This window comes from Quercus suber, unplaced genomic scaffold (assembly GCF_002906115.3).
Source record: "Quercus suber isolate HL8 unplaced genomic scaffold, Cork oak 2.0 scaffold_242, whole genome shotgun sequence".
In the NCBI taxonomy this organism is placed as follows: domain Eukaryota; kingdom Viridiplantae; phylum Streptophyta; class Magnoliopsida; order Fagales; family Fagaceae; genus Quercus; species Quercus suber.
The window spans coordinates 429061-444695 of NW_027069699.1; positions in this window are offsets into that span (position 1 = coordinate 429061).

Here is a 15635-nt window from a genome sequence, read left to right on the forward strand (position 1 = left end):
GTATGACCTTGCATCTTGTACTGAAACATGGCTTAGTGGGGGCTGTCACAATATCCTCCACACCTTTCTCACTTGGACTTCCCTTAAAGTAGTGTCCTCGACCTCAACATTACCCCGCTGCATCTCCTGTTCTCCCAAATTCTGCCCTTCAGTACCGTGGGGGAGAACCATAACTTCATGGCTGCCCACGTTTCCATTTTCCACACCGTCATGTCCGGCGTACCGTCCTCTGTTTCACTGTCATCCTCCTCAAAACCTGCCACCTTAACCACCGATTCCTAGCCAAGTTTGGTGTCATAGCCCTCATCCAAGACCCGAACTGTTTATCATCTTCCTTCAGTAACATGTTTGCCTCTCAACCAGATAGGACATTCCCTGTCCATGTGCGTAAGCTACCGCCCAATGACATATATTGGGCAATCGTTCATATTTGAAACTCACCCAACTGTCTTGTCCAGTCCTAAATGCTAGCTTTCTCCCTCGGTCACATGGTTTTGTGATATCCACTCCAACCCTTACACGATAAAGTTGCTGCCTTCATACACCTCATTCTCCGGATTATTCTCAAACACCTTACCTACCTCAGAAACAATGCTCTTTGCTGTGCTAGAGTATCCCTATAGGTAAATTGTGCAATTGAACCACATACTAGTAGTTTCAAATTGAAGTTTACTTAAATCAGTGAGTTTCTCGACCCTTTTTAATGCCACAAGATGTTTGTCAAAGGACCATGGTTCCCCATTCATGATCTGCTCAACGTCCCTTTCATCCCGAAAAATAAACAGTACCCTGTGTTCTCCCATGTCCCTAACCTCAAAGCCCCTTCTAGTTCTCCAAATCCCCTTCAGAGTCTTCGCAATTGCCTCCATGCTCAAAACCCGACCTGTGTAGAACCTGGCCACCAAGAAAAACTCACGCTCACCCACCCCGTCCTCCACAACGAAGTGCCTTCCTTCTGATTCGGACAAAGAAAACTTCTCCCACAGGCCCGATAGGGACTCCATCCCTCTTCCTGACTTTGAACAAAGCCTTGTGTAGTGTCCTGATCGCCTCACTCACAAGGAGCAGGCACGTTTTTCTCCTGAGGCTAGGGTTGCTAGAGTTGCCGCCCTAGGTCAGAGAAACTTACCAATCACACCCTTTATGTTACACTTAATATATATTTAAATTTATAATATCTAATCTAATCATAAAAATAAATAAAAAAAACTAAATAATCATCTATGATTCTTGCACATCCTAGGTGTTGTATTTAGAGAGAAGAGTATTCACAATAGCTCATGAAAAGAATTCCTACATAGTTTAACATAATATTTTTTTTTTTTTTTTTAATTTTATGTAACCACTTTTTAAAAACACATACATCAAATTATATATCTTACACTACATTTTATTAAAATATTATTTCTTTATCAAAATTTTTGTATTACTCTTTTGAATCATTTCTCTTTCTTATGTATATGAGTAAAGAAGTATTATAAAATAAATTTGCAAGTGAATAGTAATTGTGCATATTTACACAATTACTGAAGCTCACATTTTATTTTACACAAATTGATATGAGTAATTTTGAAGTTATATATCCAAAATTGACCTATCATACTATACTTTGATTGATGCAAGTGCAGTTTAACCATGATGTGGTAGCTGAGACAAGTACTCACATCCTAACCACGTAAACTGTAAGGGCCCATTTGGATTGAGGAGGAAGGGAAGCGGAAAAAAGTAGAGTAAAGTTGGCTGAAAATAGACTAATTTTAGATCAATTCTACTATACTCTCCTTCCTCCCTTTTAATCCAAACCGACCATAAAACTAAACTAAATAATTTTTTTCTTTTTTAGTTAATGAAGTAGAAGCAAGAAAGATCCTGGTATTTATGATATCTTTACCAACATTCGGGTAGCCTAGTTAGTAAGATACTGAGCCAACAAATCTTAGGACTTAAGTTCGAGTCTCAATAACTAGCTGTATGTTATCACTCCTTATATTCCATCTCCATTTCAAACGGTTCAAAGAATAATAAGTGAATTTATCGCAAATCAAGAATACAGAGTCTTGCTTGAAAGCATGTAGAATGCTATTATAGTTACGTCCAATAATCACCACTCTACCCATTTTTTTATTAAAAAAACACACATATATATATATATATATATTTTATGGTACCATTTAATAAACACATAGAAAGACGGTTTGTTGGTTCTGGGAGATTGGATGGGGATGAAGAGAGAGTTAACGCCGTCACTGTTAATGGCGGCAGACTTTTAGTTAACCGTTGAGGCGCGGTTTTTATAGCTGTATTTGTGTGTCTTCTTCTGCTTCAATGGGACCCTTTTTTGTCTTCTTCCATTGAAACATTTTCTGACTGCTTTTACGTGGGCACTGTTTTTTTTTTTTTTTTTTTTCTAAATTATATATTTAACATTTTGTATGTGAACACACTCTATTAAAAATCCAGCTGATATATAATGGTTAGCCAAGCGTGGCTGCAATTGTTGCCTCTTCAGAATTTTGACTTCTTCAAAGAAAAATAGAAGATTTTTTTTTTTTTTTGATACGAATAACAAGAAGAATTATGTGGGCTCAATGCCTCAATCTCCATGCCCAATTACCGAAAAGTTTAGGCTAAACAAAAAATTCACACCTTTTGCGGCAATCAGAAGTGACATGATAAAAATGGTTAGAAACAAAATTGTAAAGCAGCAATTAAGGGAACTACTTGATCCTTTACTCTTAATTTTCCACAAAAAAAAAAAAGAAAAAAAAGAAAAAGAAAAAAAGGTATACATTGATCATATATCTTTTTGGGAATTTGAATGTAGTGATAATAACTAGAAGCAACATTGGATCCACCCATTCCCTCACATGTCAAAATAAATTTTGATGCCCCAATAAGACAGGAAAGACATAGTTTTTGCTTGGACAAAAGTAATGAGGATTCAAGATCTAATTAGAAATAAAGCAAGTGTAATAACCTTATTAGCTATTTAGGCAGTTGATTTGGGATATAAATAAGGAATTTGACTTACTTTCAGTACTTTTTTTAATTAAAATTTCTTTTTGTTTTAATGAAAAATTATCACATCACTCACTAAATAAAATGTGAAAATTAAAATTCACTACTATTTGTTATTGTATATTTAAAGCAAAAAGAGTTTTCCAATTAAAAAAATACTGTAGCTAAACCAAACTCATAAATAAGTAACTAGAACATCTAATAAAAGAAGCCAGAAGCATCAATCTTTAACACATATACAGGGTGTTTTTTTTTCCCCCATAGCTTAAGAGAAGCAAATTTTGTTGCCCCAAATATTGAACCCTTTTTGTAATTATAAGGGATTGGTCCCCATTTCATCTATTCGTGATTGTTGTTTTATTCCCCACAAGATAGAGACGGCAGTAAATCCCCTCTTTTTTGGCACTATAATATCATTTTCTCTTCCTTTTCAATGAAAGAATTACTCAGGAAAAAAAAAATGAAAGAATTACTCAGAAAAAAGAAGAAGAAGGTGTTACTCAAGTCTAGACTCTAGAGTTAACAATCAAACGCATAATGCAACCATAAGTATGCCATCACAATCCAAAAGCAATAAAGATAATAAAATAAAAAACAAACACACAGATTTTATGACAAAGTGATTTTTTTTTTTTAATAAACCTTTAAAAGGAAAGACCACTCCGAGGCAATCTTCTCACATAAAATTTTACACTAGAAGAAACAAATATAATAGTCTAAACTTACAAAAACCTTTATAAATATAGATAGAATGGTGGCTCCATGCATTCCTTAAGAACTCTCTTGAGAACTTCCATGAACGAACTTGTCTACAACCACCAGAAATCTGATAATATAAAAAAAAAAAAAAAAAAAACTCTTTGTGGTGGTGTACCAATGGTGAATGAACACAATAGTAAAGGGTATGCAAATCTACGGTTAAATGAAAACTCTAAAATAAACTTTGTAATTAATCACAATTAGATTACTCAAGGAGAGGGTAGTTTGAAGTTTTGGCTAAAGAAAGTTAGACTCTCACAAAGTAGTATAGGGGAGCCTCTCCCCTATAAAAATGTATGCATTAACGGTTACATAACCAAATTAATTGAATAAAACCCTAAATACTTGTTTTGACAAAGGAATTAATTAACATGATTTAAAACCTAAGAAGATCTTCTTTTTTTATATCTAAATAATTTTATTTAAAATCTATTCTTCCTGCATTTTAAATCCTAAATTTTGTATTCAAATTTTGCTAACATCTTATTTTTAATTGATGATATGAATTTATTTAATCTTTATTGTGACATAATCAACCTTAGGTAGAATATTACCAATTTTAGTTTTCAAACTTCTATTACATAAATTATTGTAACAAGTATTATTAATAGAGTTTTGTGTGTGATACATACATTTAGAAAAGAACCTAATCCATACACACACAATATATTAGTAAATTATTTTCTATTTGTAAAACTTATTTAAAAAATTTATATTTGAAAATAAATCTAAAACCAATATCATATCTGAAAATTTATTGGAGATATAAGACATCACCCCCCCCCCCCCCAAAAAAAATCTAGCATCATTAGTATGAATCTATTTTGGGGCCTTCTTCCATATTTAGAAGTTAGGTAATGACCTATGAACACATGTGATTTCAATTTTTTTTTTTTTTTTTTAGAATCATGCGATTTCAATTAAAGAATAATGTAATAGATCACATTTCTCAACAAAAAAGAAAAAAGAAAAAAAAAAGCGCGAATATGATTATATCAAAAGACTCCTTACATATATCACAATTTGATGGTCTCACACGGCCAGCTTAGGCCTACAGCTAAGGTCTCCACTACAAAAAGGCCCCTCCGCTTCATAAAACAGCTTCGACCTCAAGACTATAAATTTTATGATAATAATTGATTTTTAAAAAATGGTTGTACACTATTTTTTGCATTTCTAATAAAAGCCTAAAAATATTGGACCAGTAGAAACCTACTTGAAACTGTTTGGAGAGAAAAAAAGTATTAAATGTGCTAGATTATCGATGATAATTAATTTCATAGTTTAAACATTTTCTCTCTTATACTAAATACTTTGTATATGGGAGACGTGTTATTTCAACTACAAAACCCTTCGTTATAAATACTCCACTCAAATATATTACCTTATCTCAAATTGTATTAATCACCTTGGGCTAGCTATTGATACCGTTGTTAAACAATACTAGTTTTCATTGTTAAATAATAATAACGCTTCTACATGTATTATGTAATACTCATACATATATTTTTAAAATATTAAAATTGATAATAATAATATTTAAACACTATTATCAAAGGAACCCTAATGTTAAAACTTACAAGCTAAAGCCTGAAGTCTGAACACACCTCAAAAGAAATCTTTTCAAAAACAAAGGAAGCTTGAAAATACAAAGAGCACGCATTTCTTTGAGGTGTGTTCAGACTACTTTTTTTTTTTTTTTTTTGATTTGTTCAGACTACTTTTTAATACTCAATTACACAAATGATTTGACTTTATCGTGTCAATGTCACATTAACATGAGGGACATAAAAAAAAAATTATTGAATAGAATATCTGAATATACTTGATGATTTTTGTATTCTGCACGTATTAACCCAAATCCTTTTGATTTGTTTGGTAAATAAATTTTTGTAATGTTATTTGTACATTTTAGAAATATGTATGAGTGAAAAAATATTTAAAAATAAATATAATACTGTTTAAACACTAAAAATTATTATTTAAACAACAATAATAAATAGGCTTCAACTCCAAAACATTATTTATCCATCAATAAATAATATAAATTGAAATATCCTTAAGTTCCTTATTATTTTTTTTTTTTTTGAGAATTAGAAATTGAAATATCCTCAAGTTGATTGGTAAGAATAAAATATGGTTCAAAGATTAATGAAATAAAAAGTCATTGATAAGATTTTCATTGATTTTATTTCTATTTTTTTTAATGGGATGATTTTAAGGTATTCTTCAAACAAAAGTTTTAATAAAACGTCCTCAAAGTTCAAAGATATTCTCCTCCTAATTTTGATTTGACAACTCCAAGGGTCAACACTTTTTTTGTTTAATCCAAAAATACTTAGATGCCATTAGCCCATTAATAATGTTTTTATATTAAATAATGTGAATGAAGCAATTAGGCATAGAACATTCCATTCTATATAATAGTATATATTGTAATTTGTAAGCACAGTGCTGCTACTGCCGACAACTGTATTTATTATTATTATTATTTTGGTAATTTTACTTTAGTATTGTAGGGACTCAACTTTGATTGATCCTGAGTATGAAAGAGTTTTCAGCCCAACAAGCCCAAACAATAAATTTTTAGAGTATGGGTCCAAGAATTAGTACTGTTTTTCAGGAAATGTTCTACTCATCAAGTAATAAGGGATACTTTAGGTTTCATTCCCTCTTTTTCTCAAAAACCTCTCCTCGGCTCTCTTTCAGTTAGTCTCTCTCCTTTTTCCTTTTTTCTTTCAAAAGGATCCCCTCTTATTTCCTTCGTTCCTATGTTATATACTCCGTTTTTCCCCCGTTTCCATCGTACACATGTAATTCTTATTTTGGGAGCTCCTTTCTGTCCCATCCAGCACCTACCGGAACCTTCAGCTTAGTGGCCATACAGCTGCTTAGTTACTGTTCAGGTATCACCTCCACATTAATGCGGCCAGAGTGTTAGCTGGAAAGCATTTAATGTGGAGGTGATGGCCTTAGAAGATATTTGCTACCTTCCCTGACGCCTCCTTAAGTTATATCCAATTTCTAGTTCAGATACAACTTGGCGGAGTCTCCTCACTAACATGAAAGTTACATTCACCTCGGACTCTGGTGTCCTCGGACGTGTGTTATGCCGCTGTATATAATACCTACTCGTTTCTCCTATATTACCCATTTGGTAAGAATAAAACTTTTTTAAGCTGTCCTCGGATAACTAAGTGTCCTCGGATTGGGCCATTGGGCCCCGAGCCCACTTCTAAAGATTACTATACCTTTTTAACTAACAGGCCCCACAAGTATTTAACATTAAATTTAAATTACAGCTAGGGTTTTCAATTACCAATCCACATTTTACTAAATGGCATCCAAGGCTCGCTTAATACTAATTAATGGCAATGCTCTAATCCATTATCAGCTTTTAGTACGTTGATTTTGTGTACCTATATAAAATAAGGGTTCGGAGTATTTTGAAAGCGTTTATTAATTAACTATTTTTAAAATGTTTTGATACTATTTTTATGAAAAATATAAAAAGAAATTAGAAAAATTTATTGTTAACCTTTCCTCGCTACCATAAAATAATATCTAAAATCTCATGTATTATGATTTATAGTTCTTTAAGTGGGTTTTAATTAGCTCAATTAGTAAAATTTCTAATGGTTGAGTAAGAAATCTGAAGCACACCAAAAACTAATTAATATCTTAGTTTGATGATAGCCCATAAATTGAAACTCTCTAAAAAAAATTAAAAAGAAAAAAAGAAAAAAGGTATAGTATTACATTGAGTGTTTTTTTTTTTTTTTTAACGAAATTCAAATACACTTGGTGTTATTGACTAATGAAGTGGGCAAAACTTAGGAATAATTTCTTAGTTACACTATATTAAATTCAATTATGGAAAAAAAGTTCTCTAATTAAATTCAAATGCATAACTTCATTTAATTTAATTCTTTAGAAAAATATAATATTGTTTGTGTTTTATTGGTTAATGCAACTATATGTTTAAATCAATTTATTATACTGCACCTAAGAAATTATAACTAATTTTTTTTCCATGAATTAAATAATAAACATTTTGATGAGGAACTGCAGTTATTACTCTAAATATTTCTAAACTTGGATGGAACCCATCATTGGTCCTCACTTCTCAATCAATTTGAGTTTTCAAAATCTATAATTACAAGAAACTTATAATTAAAATATTACCAAGAGTCTATTTGGCACATTTTGATATTTTTAACAAGGACATCTAAAGTTTAAATTCTCCCATATCAATTAAAAAATGATATATTTTTTTTTAAATTCTATTTAGAAAATATGCAATAGTTAAAATGCTAATGGAGAGAGAGAGAGAGAGAGAGAGAGAGAGAGAGAGAGACCATGGGTATTCAACTTGTCCATCAAAGTGGTTTGATGCTTCCTATGGTTGAATAGATAAAATGAATGAAGGGTCAAAAGAAATAAATAAAGAAAGTAATGATCTCGTTAATGTCAAAGATATTGTAGTCTAATGGCAAATGGTCGATCTAATATATGGGGATTGATAACTTCATATAGCAAGTAATACATTAAAAAATGAAAATATTAACGAATGCCCTAGGAGCATTGGTTTAGGAACTACTTTTAGAAACATTTTATAGAAAAATGATAAAATAATAAATTTTTATGACAATTGTTTATATTTCTCATGAAAATTGTGTTAAAACTTTCACAATATAATTTATTGACAATTGCCTTAAGGGCATCCGTTAACATGACCCATTAAAAAAAGACATCATAGAGTTCGTAGTTTTATCTATATTTCTGAAAGTTCAACCTATCGTGGGTTTGCAATTTGAATTTTAAAAGGGATGGTATGCATGTCATAAAAATTGGTCCATTAGGATTTAGGAACATAACAATTGTTTTTAATTTTGTTAACTTTGTTGTTCATTAAGCTGGTTCACAATCATACCAGATATATTCCCCTAAAAACTATTTTTAGATTTTGTTTATTTCAAATACATATTCCCTCCTAAAAATAAGTTTTTTAATTTGAGATTTGTATGAATATATTCCTTCAAAATTCGTTCCATAGCCTAAGTCGTCTAAACAAAGAAAATAATTACTCTATAAGAGAACTTGTTAAAATACTATTTTGAAAAGGCTCAAGTGATAATTTTGTGGTAATGACATTTTTTTTATTGTTTTATATTAGTAATTTTAAATTTTAAAACCCTACCTATCTCTCTTCATCTACCAAAAGAGGAAGAAGAAGCTATTTTGAAGAAATGCAAAGACAAAAATTTAAACCCTCTCTTCCTTTTGTGGATTATACAAATCTCAAATAATCTTTGTGTCATTTGATTCATACTTAAAAACCCAAAAATATATAATTTTTTTTCTTTTTTGGCTGAATAAGAATATAAAGCCTTCCAATTTACAAAAAATATATCCGAAATATTAATCAGTATTTCACAAATATATTTTTTCTGATCCTTTCTAAAATTGTCGGTTAAAATAGATAAATGAGTTTTATATATCTGAGTAACCCAACCCAATTATACCCACCTAAAACCCACTCATTTAACATCCTAAGTCAAAAACGGCCGGCTTGTTTGACAGATCACATTACCCCTTTTTTTTAGGACCTACGTGCTATGCACCAAGTTTGATTGTTTTTATTTTTATTTAATAGAAAGTTGGTTTCGTCCTCAGAAAGTCAATGCAATATTGCCATGTTGTGCTAGCTCCTGGCTGGCATTTGGTACGAAAAACCTAAATAGCGCACCGGCTCTCTTGGTTTTAATGTTAAACCATGCTACCTTTTCATATACTTTGATATGATTTTAGAGAATAATTTGATGTGTTTATAATATTTTCACAATACATTTTAAGTGGTATATTATCACTTACTGTTATTAGTGAGCAAAAAAATAATTTCAAATTTAAGGTTTGCTATAGAAATATTATGGATGTAATATTTGTTTATATTTTATGAGTATACCTTTAATTTCTTATTCTTTTTCATATACTTTGATATGTTTTAGCTGGAACGTGTTAGAAAGACCAAAACCACTGACTTGTTTAATTATAAAAACCTTTTGGTCTTTTTAAAAAAATAAAAAAAATAATAATAATTTTACTATTAATTTTTTGTCACTCATTTATAGTAAACATTACCAAAAACTATATATTTTGATAAACACTATACAAATAAGCTGCTGCTAAACAAACTTTTAAATCATTTTCATGTGGATTTATCATTGCCACCACCACCAATCACAACAGGTTTTTTTTTTGGTAGTGTATATAAATAATTTGATAGTTGGGTAGTAAGATTGATCAATAAACATCTTTATTAAAAATATGAGGAAGGTCAATTTCAAGATTCTTAATCCGCGAATATGACAACAGATCAAATCAACTTTTATGAAAAAGAAATGTTGTCTTTTAGTCTTATTTTGTTTTCCTTCATTTAATGAAATATTTTATACCATGAATGGAATGGAATGGAGAAATGTTTTAAGAGAAAATGCACCAATGCGTCAGAAGTCCCAAAAAAAATAAAAATCTAGGAGTTGCATTATCTATATATCCATATATATAGTTTTTAAGTAGTAGTTTAATATAGCATCTGTTAACCTGGCACTAATGCTTTCATAATTAAAAAATAAGATTTGTTTTAATGTTTTAAATCCCAACTTGTTTGGAAAGGCTACAAATTAATGTTAGGTTGTTCTAAACTTCTAGTTTCAACAATTGGGCAAATAAATAATGCAATTTAAATAGAAAAAAAATAATGTTATGTAATTTTAAAATGTATGGATTTAGCTTCTCAAATAAAAGTTAAGAAGACTATTGAGAAAAGAGCACAACTTGCATTCTATCTTGTACTTATTAGGAAGCAAGTTGGATCACCAAGTTAGCATAATATGGGTTCTAGACTAGAGACCTTAAAATTTTAATATATTGAGTGAATTATAGTTCATAAACTCTATAGGGTCAGTTTTTGTAGCCCAAGCCCAAAGGATATGGGTTAAAGGCCCAACGAACCCAGAACAATGAATTTGTAGAGAGTGGGCAAAAGAGCTGGGCTGATTATGAAGCACAGAACAGTTGGCTAGGTTACGTGCAGTGATGATAACATGAACTAAAGCTCAGATAACTCCATGAATGAATGTCCGAAGAGGCGTTTTATTGAGTGAACAGTGATTACAACATTTAGAGCTACAGCAAAGCTTTTCTCTCTCTTTCTCTTTTTCTTTTTTCGTCTGTCGATCATCTATTGGCCTCCTCCCTGACCGTCTGTCCCATCAAAGGTCATATTCGTGCTCAAGTGGTTCACCCTGATCGATGTTGCTCTGTTAAGGGGTTACATTCCCATTAATGCGGCCAGAAGGGTTAGGTGAGCGTATTCAATGCAGAGGTGACAGTCCACCCAGGGCTTGCTCCTTCGCCGTGCTTCTGCCGCCGACGCGTGGCACTGGGCTCTTCTCCTCCTCGGATGTTCAAGGAGTCCTTTGGTGGGACGGTCCTCGTGTTTCTCCGATGTCTCGGACGACTGAGGACAGGGTCGTCCTCGGCATGGGCCATTTGGGCCTGGTTTGAAGTGGGTTAAGGTTACCCGATTTTCTAACCCCACAAACTCCATTTAGTAATTAACAAATGATTATTAAAAATGTTAATTAGTAATTAACAAATGAGTCGTTGATATCCCACTAAGTGGACTAATAAGGATGAACTTTTTAGTCAATCTCAAGGCTTGGACTTATTAATCCTACTCTCTAGAAAGTATAGGATTAATTTGAATCACAATAAATCTTCATAATGACAACAAATTTACCTGCGAAATTCAAATCAATCCAATTGTTCCTCAAAGTCCAAATTCTTGAATTCGGGTCAAATTTAGAAACAAAACATAAAAAGTTTTCCTTCATGTAATGGAAACGATCACACATCACCATCAATCAAGCACTGTTGTTTTTGCGGCAAATGAAATAAATAATGGTCTTTTTTTTTTTTTTTTTTAAGAAAGAAATAATGGTCTTCTTGGGTCCCCAACTCCCCATTGTGCAACAATATTTGCACAACTTATTAAATAGTGACACACAGGATGCCACAAACTATATATTAGCCAATATATTGTAACACAAAGAAAACCATGACTTCATCGAAACACAATAGCCTCTTTTTTATAGTTGACTTCAATGAGTAATGTTAGAGATAATTTTTTTTTTTTTTTAAATCATATCTTTTAACAATTTGTTAAGGTGTAGTTATAATTGGTACAATATCACCTTTACATGAATTTATTTTTATTATTATTATTAACACAATTTTTTATTGCACAATATTGTCATCTCAACATTATATTGTATAAATTGTATCCTAATCTCAATTTCTAATGAGAATGACGCACATATGACATATCAGCCAGCACTATACTCAACTACGTTGTACATAATGGACTTTTTTTTGGGCAGAATATATGTAGTGGACTAATTATATATATTGTACATAGTGGACTAATTATATATTTTATTTAAGGGCTAGTTGCTAAAAGCTTTATAACTGAATTGACACATTCCGATGCATAAACTGCTTGGTAGTTTAAGGAGGAAAGAGTTCGATTTGTAGGATTAGCAGCATATTGTAATTATCTCTAAAAAAATATTTAAAGGCTAGCTAGTTTGTATGTATTTTATTAAAAAAAAAAAAAACAAGCTTGTATGTCTTTTAAAATACCTCAATAGTCAATACACTTTGCTTCATTTATAGATATATACTACATAAAAATGTGTCAAATATAGCCCGCCAAACCTATTTTTTTCTTGGACGAAATGTTTTTACTAGTTTAATATTCTCTCTACTACTCTATCATATGAGCTTTACCTATTGCTTCATGTAATTAATTCATATACCTATTAATTTGATAATAATAGTTTTTTTTTTTTAAAAGAACATTCTAAACCTAAATTATATATGGTGTAAATTATGTTAAAGAGAATATTCAACGAAGAAAGTTTGCCCCAACCTCTCTCCCATTGTATCAATTCGCATGTATTCTGTTCACACTGAAAATAATGAACAACTTATAATAATTATTATTTTTAATCTTTATGTTCATGCATGGGTGAGGATCGAATCAAAGTGCTTTGCACGCATTTTAGATATCATTATAACTAGGCTGCAATAACATTGACTTATATATTTTTGTTTTCTAGTTCTTTTATTAATATAAATTAAACTGGGTTAGTACCATTAAAAGAAACATTAATTGTCAATGGTCTTTAATTTTTATGACTAAGCAATAAATCTTCCCTTCTAAAAACAGCTGTTCGGGATTTACAACCTTTTAATGATGCAGCTTGGGCAAAACTTGATTTAGAAAAGTGTTACGTTCACAACATTTTTATAACATGTTCACAACAAATCATAGGTAATTAGTTGTTACTGGTTCAAATTTGAACCTAACACTAAGATTACTTTTTGCCCTAACAATAACAACCAGTAACAACCTGCAACTTATGATTTGTTGTGAAAAATATTGTAAAAATGTTGTGGACATATCATTTTTCCTTTTTTTTTTTTGGGTTAATATAATATTTATTTAGTCAAAGTTGTTAAAAGGTAAATTTTGAACATTTACCATATTATGAGTCATAAGACAAGCTTGCGTTGCGTACAAATGTTTCGGCTAATTAAAGTGCAAGTTTGGATTAGCCTACATATATATGTAGAATATTCTCAGCTTTGAATTTGCTTATGTTTGACCATTTTCAAAATAACAAAATGACTGAGGTACCAATTCGATCAGACTCGTGCATTGATTATCCTTCTTTTTTTTTTCCTGGGGATTAAGTGTGAACTTAGGGGTTGAAGAATTAAAAGTTAAAAGTCATGGTTTGCAGTTCACACATATAATTTTACTATTTTAGACTAATTTTGTTCAACTAAAACATATAGATTTGACTTACCATAACCAAGTATCAAAAGGAAAGTATTAAAAAAATATATATATTTGAAGGAAACACAATAATTGTTAAATGATTAAACTGGAACAAAGTCATCTCACCAAAAGAAATGGAGGGCTAGCTTGGGCTACACTCGGCTTAAGCAAGAAATGCATAAGCTCATATATCATCAAGGCGAATAAACCAGCGAGCTAGATGCCTTATAAGTTCATAACATCAAGGCTAAGTATTTGACCCAACAGAGATTAAGCCTTGTTGTTGATCTAGTGATGCTTCTTTTAGATTTTGGGCTGCTTGTAAAGCAGGAAATTCATTATGGTAATTTGGTCTCTTTTTTAGAAGATAATTGAGTTGTCTCATTAGCGTTGGACTTGGAGATATAATAGCCCAACAGAGCAGGTACAAGCTCAATCCAACTTTGTGTGCAAGCTGAATCTTCTACTTGTATTATAAGTCTATTAATCATAGTTAGTGTATGGTTAATTTAGGGTTTAACTTTTTATATATACCCATATTGGTTCCATTGTAACACAATATTTGTACTTCACTTTTATAATAAGATATAGTCCTTAAGGTGGATTTCATTTAGTTTAACTGGTAAAGTTTCTAATAATTGAATAAGAGATCTGGGGTTCAATTTTCGCCTACACCAAAAATCAATTGGTGTCTTAATTTGATGATAAAGATCTATCATCATGAACGAATGCCATAAGTTTAAACTCTCTCTAATATATATATATATATATAATCCTTAAGGGTTTTCTTCGTAGCTGTAGTCTATCAGGCTGAATCACATAACTCTTGTATTCTTATGTTACTTTCTATTTTATGTTTCCACTTCTGCATATGTTTTAGCATATTTATCATGGTATTAGAGTTAATATATAACAACTAGCAGTAGCAAATTTGTCGAGGGATACATGCATACGACATGTTAGATAAATGATTAAATTTACTATTTTTTATCAGTTTAGACTTTTGAGACAATCAATAATTTATCAAGATGAAAGTAATTTTCAACTTTAAGCGAGGCAACTTTTTATAGTTGATCAAAGATGGAATCGTGGACATAGAGCTCTCTCTATGGTCTTTATAGATAGTTGAGATAGAAAATAGGAATCGCAATAGGGAATCTAGCCAATATAGAGGTTATACGTGTTGAGGTTCATCAATGGGCAATCTGAAGAAGAGTAGCCTAATCGCTAGACCGGAGACCAACTGGTAGAATTGGTTGGGAAAATTTCGACGAGTAAGTTAGTAATAAAGAACATAGAGCCAACTTGAAGAAAAGTAATAGAGATATGAGAACAAATGGTGCATAGATTTCTTACTATTTTTAAGGAGTATTTATGGGATTATGTTAGTGGAGTTGGACTGTTGGTGAAAATTTCCCCATGAACTCAAGATAACATCCTGACAACATGACTTCCTCAGAGCTCAGAGGTCGACTTAGGGACATTATCCGAAGGTGCATGTTCCCTCACATTCAATGCAAATGATGGTTGATGGGATGTAATAAATGTAAATGTAAAAAGGGTAATAACCTTTTACAGGTTGGTCGGTCCTACCCCTAGGCAGGTTAAGTAATTGCGTAAGGCCCTAAATATTAACTAATAAAATTATCCATTTACTTAGAAATTTTCATTTTGCCTCTCTCTCTCTCTCTCTCAAGTCTCAACAACTCCGAGCCAAATTAAAATCAAAAGAATAAATAAATCAATCAATCACAAACCTTAATTATTTTGTGCTCATTCTAGAAACTTTGCCCTCATGTTTTTTTTGAAGCTCTTTTCCATTTGATTTTGTCCATATAACCCGTATAATGAGTTTGTATTTATATTTTATGTGTGTAAAAAGAAGCCATGTAGGTTTTTTTTTTTTTGTTTTTTTTTTTTTTTTTTTTTTTTTTTTTTTTTTTTTTTT